Genomic DNA, 8891 nt, shown 5'->3' on the forward strand with positions numbered 1-8891 from the left:
CTAAATGGTGTGGAACTGAGCCGTGTTCAGAAGTACAAGTATCTGGGCATGTATGTTGGATACACATGTGAGAGCAAAAATGCTGAAATAAATCATATCAGCACCTTATGTAAAGCCCGTCTGCATCCTCTAAAAGCACTGGCTTTTTCTGGTAAAGGTGATGGGGTACCTATCTTACGGATGTTATACATAAGCACTGTTCGGTCCCTGATAGACTACGCAGCACCCGTTTTGTCTTACACAGGCCAAGGCAGAATTAAAAAAATAGAGCTGATACAGAACGAGGCTATGAGGATTATTCTTGGATGTCAAAGAAATGCAATGATTGAAATAATGAGAATGGAATTAAATTTACAGAGTGTGTGTGATAGAGTCCGTGACATTAACACTAGAGTAGCTATTCGTTTCATGCGGAGAAAAGGAGGGGATAAGCTGTTTGAGAGCGTTCAGACCTGCTTGAGTGACGTACACACTTCCAGGAAACTGAGGGAGACACGCTACACGAGGGGATTAGCTCATGACCTCAGGGAATACGATGTACTTGACTGCTGTAAACCCTCTCGACAGTGTAATATGTCTGCTCCCTGGAAAGTACAGAAAATAGACGTCGAAATTGTACCCCTCAATGTGAAAAGATTCATCATGAACCGGGACAATTACGGTGTTTGTATGGAAGCATGATATCTCGGTTACCAAGAGGCAACAGTTTACATGTGTATTGCGACGGGTCGGTGGCGGAGGATGGCAGGGCAGGGTGTGGTGTCCTAATAAGGGAATATACGGAGTTTGGGACTGTGGACAGGAAAATTGAACTCCGGCTTAGTAATTATATATCATCCACACAAGCTGAACTGCAGGCCATTCTGGCGTGTTTGAAGGAAGTACGTCATGACGACAAAAAAGTTTTTGTATTTGTCGATAGCCGAGGAGCACTGGAGTCCTTAAACAGTCGAAACCCAGTCTTCATGTCTATAGTTGAGGATTGTAAGAGAAGAATAGCTGAGATACAGCTGAAAGGTCATAGTGTGAAATTCATGTGGATTCCATCTCATGTTGGAATAGTGCTCAACGAGGTGGCGGATGACTTGGCCAAACGTGCCACATCAAAACCACAAATTGACATTGAATGTGAATTCACAATGAGACAAATAAGAAGCAAAATCAGAAATATTCAGGCACAGGAAGGAGTGGAGAGGAGAGGGATAATGTATGAGAGAAGTCTAACCATGCAACACTACATGTATGTGAGTCAAAACACCCTTTTCACTTATGGTAAAAGGAGAAATGCTTGGAGTGACTCTCTGTACATGCGGCTCAGGCTTGGGTACAAATATTACTGGGAATATGGGATAGGCGTTCATGATAATGACACGAAGTGTAAACTATGTGGTATGTTAAGGTCTCACACCCTTGCCCATTATGTTCTTGATTGTCCGTTGATTAATGTATATAGAAACACTGAGATAAGGACTGTTCCTGAGCAAATAGCCTGGATGTGTCACAAAGGAAAGGTTGATGATATTCTTGAGAGATATAAGAATTTTGCACCAAGACTAATATTTTGTTGAATTATCCGTATAACTAGGTCATAAAAGTATTTGTGTACGTCTGATACCATACTACTTGTGAAGGAGGAAATGTACATGTTTATCTCTCAGAATGTTTGGTAACAGGTTTATTGTTTGTGATGTGTGTCTATGTATGTACTAACACGTTGTACTGAACGGGGTGAGAATAGCTTGAGCTACCTCATCCCTTTGTGTGTATTTTACCTCAATAAACTTATTTCAATTTCAATTTCAACAAATAGTTCAGCGTCACAAGGACCCGCCAAATATTTTGTCGACATTTATTGTACTAAACCTTATATAGGACTCTGGTTTGGTGGTTACAGTCTTTCATTAAAAAGGTTAAGATTCAAAAAAATGCTGCAAACCATTAATTACTCAAAAATAAGATTGTAACAGGTAATAAACGGTATTGATAAAACGCCATTAACGAAAATCATTGCTAAAATAATGCACTGTATTCAAAAACATTTATGAACACTTCTGCAAGGTACCACCACAATAATGTCAGCAGAGGTGCAATAGGTTTTCTGAGAGACAGTGTCTCGGGTATGCAGAGGCCCGAGACTGTTCAACACGCTTTCACTACACATAAGGGGCAAGGAATAATATTCTGCGATTCAAAGTCTGCTCTTCAAGCAATCGAAAACTTCTCTTGGAAGATCGACAGCAAGAACCTCATACTCCCAATTATAAATGACCTAATTGATGCAGAGAGTAAAGGGTCTCGAATCTCCTTTGTATGGATACCTTCACACATAAATATAACCCATCATAATGAGACAGACATTGCAGCCAAATTAGCGTGTAACAAGTTTGAAGTTGAATTAGATCTAGGTATCCCCATCTCTGCTGTCAAAACTGTATTGGTCCAAACATTCAGATCTGATAGGAAAGAACTTACTGACTCCCAACGACCTGAAAGTACTAGTATAAAAAGCTATGATTTGTTCAGATCTGAAACCTACATCTATGGACAGCACAAAACGTCCACTAGACTGTGCGACACAGTGGTTGCAAGGATCAGGTTGGGTTACCGTTACCTGTGGCAGGTGGCTGCAGGTGACGGGTCTCCCAATCCTGGGCACTCCAGTTGCAAACTCTGTGAGCAGGAACCACGGCATGATCTCCCGCACTACATCACTGAATGCCCAGTTATTAGACCTTTCAGACCAGTTGGCATGAGGTACCTGGAGCTTTGCAATTACTTTATTCACTCTCGTATTCTTGAAGATATCCTCACAGTGTACCCAAAATTTTCCAGTGCAGGCTACTAAACACATGGCCCTGTATGACTAACCATCCTGCGAGATGGGGACTTGTATTACCACTGCTACCTTATTCAATCTTGTGTTGATGATATCCTCAAAATGCATCCGGAGTCTGCCAGTGCAGACCGCTTATCACATGCCTCTGTATGACTAACCATCCTGTGTGATGGGGATTTTTTAGCATCACCTAGTTAGCTTTTTTGACACACTGTACTCCACTTCATATAGTCTAGGGTAGCTGCACTGATGCAGATGTACCTCATGTATTAATAAAAAAAAAAAAAGGGGCATAAGTGGCCGACCCCTCACAGTGTTCAAGAGAGAACTGGATAAACACCTCCAAAGGATACCTGATCAACCAGGTTGTGATTCATGTCAGGCTGTAAGCACCCGCGTCCAACAGACTGGTTGACCAGTCCAACAACCAGGAGGCCTGGTCGGGGACCAGGAAGCAGGGAGGTTGAGCCCCGAAATCATCGCAAGATAACCTCAAGATAAGGTTCACAGTTCAATGTCACAGTTCACAAAGTGAGAGTACTGTATGCCATTACGTACCTGAAGCCAAACATTCATATACTACAAGGAACCAATCAAAACAAATCATACGACCACCAACAAAACAATTAGTGAGTAGGACAGAACCACGTCCATATAAACCAAAGATACATATTTGTTGCGAAAGGAAGAGGAGAATGACAAGAAATGTCAAGATTATACCACCAACTTTGACAAATTATAGTCAGGACACACACACGGTGGTTGTCTATCAATAGATAATAAGCAGAAGTCAAATAAAACCCTAAAAAAAACTAAACTAGCGTAATGAGCAACATTACTCACAGTACACAGAAAGTAATCACATTAACGTGATGTATCAATGAGAAAATCCGTTGGAGCCGGGATGAGGATTAGAACCTATGTGGTGGGTAGTCCCACGCACACGCCCCCGGACAATCAGGCCACCACATACCTGCTTGATGGGGTTCTGGGAGTTGTGCTCAACTCCTAAAGTCCAGCCCGAGGCCAGGCTTGATGGAAAGGATTGCAACCTTGAGTTCTGCTGAACATACAAGGGTTTCCTGAGGCTTCCACTGAAGCCGGACCGGGATTTTCACACAATTCCCCCCCCCCCCCCAAGCACTATGGCTGTCGTCAAGGAATGTAGGAATGTTCTACCTCTGACGCTCCTCTTTCAATACACATGGTCAATCCTTTTGACCATGTGGTGGCCTGATTGTCTGGGGCGTACCCGTGGGACTACTCACCGCATCGGTTCTAATCCTCATCACGGCGCCTAACCGATTTTCTCATTACACTCAGTTGCCAACATACAAAGTCACAACACGTAGAACCGATATAATCAACTTTAAATTAGATATTCTCACAGAGGCTAATTCTCTCAAAATTACCTATAATTTTCTCTCATCTTTTTTTTTCATTCCATGTAATCTGTTATCATTTTTTTGTCTATAAATTTTGCAAGTATTTACCTCCTTAAAATTTTCTTAGATTAAGGACCTGCCCGAAACGCTGCGCGTGCTAGTGGCTTTACAAGACTGTAATTACCATATTTGTATCCTCACATTCCTTATGTACATTCTTGTATATGCATAAATAAATAAATAAATAAATGAGGCAAATGCAGTGCTCGCAGCCTTCACGCAATTAATGACTAGGCTAATTTAACAATGAAATTTGAATATCAGAGTACGATCTTCTCAGATGTGACAAAAAACACGTTACAGGGTGTGCTCGGACTGTGTGTTTTAGACTCACTAAATCTCAAATGAGCTCCTTAACGCCATAATTGATTGAAGGGGTGACAGTCAAACTTGAAAAGCAAAAGTTAATGTTCTCATATAGAAATCACTAGATACAAATCCTAAACAATTTAAAAATGAACTGATGAAAATTGAGCACTCTTGGAAAAACCTGCAATTCCAGCTACAAACATGGTCGTCTTGTTCGGCGATTTAAATTTCTGACGCTTAAAATGGAAGAACACCAGTTAGTAATATAAATAAACAGCAACATACAAATGCCATCTTAGAATGTCGAAACGTTTCCCAGAAACCAAGAAGTGATGCCAACCAGGAAACATCCTGGACCTACCTAGAGCTTATGTTTTCCTGACAACAGCATTGATGCTCAGAGAGGGCTGGGGAACAAATGAGCCAGAAAATTGAACAGTTGCAAAGGTAGAATAGAAGAAAGAGGTTAAGGGTTGGTAAAGTTTGGTGCGTCAATCAAAATAGGTGTTATTATTGTGGGTTTGTTGGTTAATGTATCATCCACATGGCGCTGAGGTTGCCGGTGATATGGTAATGGAAGCTGGTTGTGATTCATATGACAAGATTGCGAATAGCGATTCTAACAGCCTAATTGACCAGACCACCAACCATAACAGCTAGTCAGAGACCGGACCGTGGAGCTATTGATCCTGGGAATCCTCACACTGTGAGGTAGGCAGGTGTCGCCTGTAACCAGGGAGGCCAGTATTGGTGGTCATGCGCTGAGGTTGTAGTGGGCGCTACAACCTATGACAGTTGCTCACTACAGCTTCTCAAGAAGTGCACACAAGTGAGGCTGCTTCAGTTGACTGTGATGACCTGCCAGTACATATAACACCATACCCTAACCCAAACTCAAACGTGAATACATTAACACAATAATGATCACAATAGGGTGATGAATCTATGAATAACTACGGAGGCAGTATGACGGCATCAAACCCACGCTCCCTCATCCCACTAGAATCTAAACCCGAGCCGGGATAAATGTATGACGTCAGCCACGTTACACACACCTTGTGCATACCATATATAAAACATTTTATCGCTTACTTGGGTCTGCTTAAAGAGTAGAAATGACGCAGGGTGGTGAATCCATTCACAGTGCTATATGGTCCTAATGGCTGAGCACTTTCTCCTGATAACTATTACCTTACCTCACATATTGTAAAAGCCTTTGACAAATGTGACTACGGCGTATTAACACACAAAGGTTTGTTGTAAATGGTTTGCTATCGTTATCTATATAAAATAATGGTGGGGTCTAAATTCTTGGGACCGTTGTGTGAGCCTCTCACCTTTCTGCCACAAGATGAGATTAGTGTATAATTCCTGGTACCGTAGTTCGTAGGCATTTCCGGATCATCCATTATTTGGGAGATGAGTGAGAAGATCAGGACTGCTATACGATGCTGAAGTAAGTGTTGGTTATTCATATCAACACCAGAACTAACGACAATAAGAAATAATTCGTTTACTAACGAAAACAAAACCCATAGTATCCGATGTCATCAATCATCAATAACGTTTACGCATATATAGTAGCTTAATACAAAGTTATGTCACCTGTGTAATTCATGAAAATACATTTAAGGGGGGATAACGTCAGTACTAAAAATTGTTCTACTTCATTCAACATTTATTGACTATTAGTATATAAAAAGGGCTCCAACTGGTCCGAGTTTCAGCGACGCAGCCTAAATAGAAGGGAAGGGGGGAAAACCCGTATTCTTTTTTCAATGTATTTTCACCATTTTCAAATTTTAATTACAAACACAAGTTTTACCTAAAATCATTTCTATGATACTCAGCCATCGCAATAGCATCTAATAAATGGCATTAACTCAGTTTTATTCAAAATATATTTAGTTTTACAAATACATTTTTTTTACAAGTCACCCACGCCTCAATTATGAAAAAAATCATGTATAAATATTTATAAAATAAATAAATATTTTATAAATAAGAGCTTAAATAACAGCACCAGAGAGCGTGGCCACAGTGACGGGAGCCTCACAGCACCAGAGGACGGACCACAGTGACGGGAGCCTCACAGCACCAGAGGACGGACCACAGTGATGGGAGCTTCACAGCACCAGAGGACGGACCACAGTGACGGGAGCCTCACAGCACCAGAGGACGGACCACAGTGACGGGAGCTTCACAGCACCAGAGGACGGACCACAGTGACGGGAGCCTCACAGCACCAGAGGACGGACCACAGTGACGGGAGCCTCACAGCACCAGAGGACGGACCACAGTGATGGGAGCCTCACAGCACCAGAGGACGGACCACAGTGACGGGAGCCTCACAGCACCAGAGGACGGACCACAGTGATGGGAGCCTCACAGTACCAGAGGACGGACCACAGTGACGGGAGCCTCACAGTACCAGAGGACGGACCACAGTGATGGGAGCCTCACAGTACCAGAGGACGGACCACAGTGATGGGAGCCTCACAGTACCAGAGGACGGACCACAGTGATGGGAGCCTCACAGTACCAGAGGACGGACCACAGTGATGGGAGCCTCACAGTACCAGAGGACGGACCACAGTGATGGGAGCCTCACAGTACCAGAGGACGGACCACAGTGATGGGAGCCTCACAGCACCAGAGGACGGACCACAGTGATGGGAACCTCACAGTACCAGAGGACGGACCACAGTGATGGGAGCCTCACAGCACCAGAGGACGGACCACAGTGATGGGAGCCTCACAGCACCAGAGGACGGACCACAGTGATGGGAGCCTCACAGCACCAGAGGACGGACCACAGTGATGGGAGCCTCACAGCACCAGAGGACGGACCACAGTGATGGGAGCCTCACAGCACCAGAGGACGGACCACAGTGATGGGAGCCTCACAGCACCAGAGGACGGACCACAGTGATGGGAGCCTCACAGCACCAGAGGACGGACCACAGTGATGGGAGCCTCACAGCACCAGAGGACGGACCACAGTGATGGGAGACTCACAGCACCAGAGGACGGACCACAGTGATGGGAGCCTCACAGCACCAGAGGACGGACCACAGTGATGGGAGACTCACAGCACCAGAGGACGGACCACAGTGATGGGAGCCTCACAGCACCAGAGGACACCAGAGGACGGACCACAGTGATTTTTATTATTAACATCTTTATTGACAAAATTAATTACAATTTTGCCTAATCTGAGGATTTTGATAGGTCTTATTAAAGTGAGGATAATGCTAGTATTCACTGTCACGCAGGACAGAGGGTCATACATAAGACAATAGGTCTAAACTGTAGGCTGAAGCACATATATATCATTGTTACAATCAATGTTTTAATGTATGGATATGTGAAAACAACTTTCTATTGTGCACTGCCACACAAGGGCAGGGATGGGTTCATAAGTGATACAGCTTAGAAGTAATATAAATAAAAATTGTTCTTCATTCTTTAAAATGGACAAGCAAATTTTGGGTAAATTGTTAGGATGTCGTCCAGAACACCTGAGTCAATAAAATAGTTACACAGTTGGTGGTACAAGAGGCCAGGAGGTCTAAAGTCCTTTACGGCTTCACATTCAACAATATAGTGTTCTAGTGAATGCATTAAAGGTTTATCACAGAGTTTACAATCTGAGTATTCTGGTAGTGGCTCAGCCTCACTAACCTGCCAGATGTGTATATAGCCAAGGTGAATTCGCGCAATGACTACATCACATTGCCTGGTCCGGTTACTGTGCTGACCATACAAATACCTATTATTACAAAACTTGTCATAACTTTTAATACTGCAGCTTACAGGTCTCTGGGCATTTCTTAGTTCTTCTAAATCTGAATTAATTTCTTTAATTTGTATGTTTCTAATAACTGCATTATAGTCCAAAGTCATAATCAATGTTTTCTTTCTTGTAAGCCTCATTGGCCAATTGATCTACAAAGTCATGTTTTCCAACTCCAACATGGGATGGGATCCACACAAATTTTATACAAGAGTTATTATCATTGGCAAAAATTACAGTGATGGGAGCCTCACAGCACCAGCGGGCACCAGAGGACGGACCACAGTGATGGGAGCCTCACAGCACCAGCGGGCACCAGAGGACGGACCACAGTGATGGGAGCCTCACAGCACCAGCGGGCACCAGAGGACGGACCACAGTGATGGAAGCCTCACAGCACCAGAGGACGGACCACAGTGATGGGAGCCTCACAGCACCAGCGGGCACCAGAGGACGGACCACAGTGATGGGAGCCTCACAGCACCAGAGGACGGACCACAGTGAT

General features: G+C 43.6%; 1 protein-coding gene across 28 annotated transcripts in view; it reads right to left on the minus strand.

Annotated features, from left to right (window-relative positions):
- LOC123757622 (CLIP-associating protein 1) overlaps positions 1-8891 on the minus strand; it is a 714204-nt gene that overhangs the window by 563425 nt on the left and 141888 nt on the right. The gene's annotated exons all lie outside the window — the stretch shown is intronic.

This window comes from Procambarus clarkii, chromosome 19 (genome assembly GCF_040958095.1).
Source record: "Procambarus clarkii isolate CNS0578487 chromosome 19, FALCON_Pclarkii_2.0, whole genome shotgun sequence".
NCBI classification, from domain to species: domain Eukaryota; kingdom Metazoa; phylum Arthropoda; class Malacostraca; order Decapoda; family Cambaridae; genus Procambarus; species Procambarus clarkii.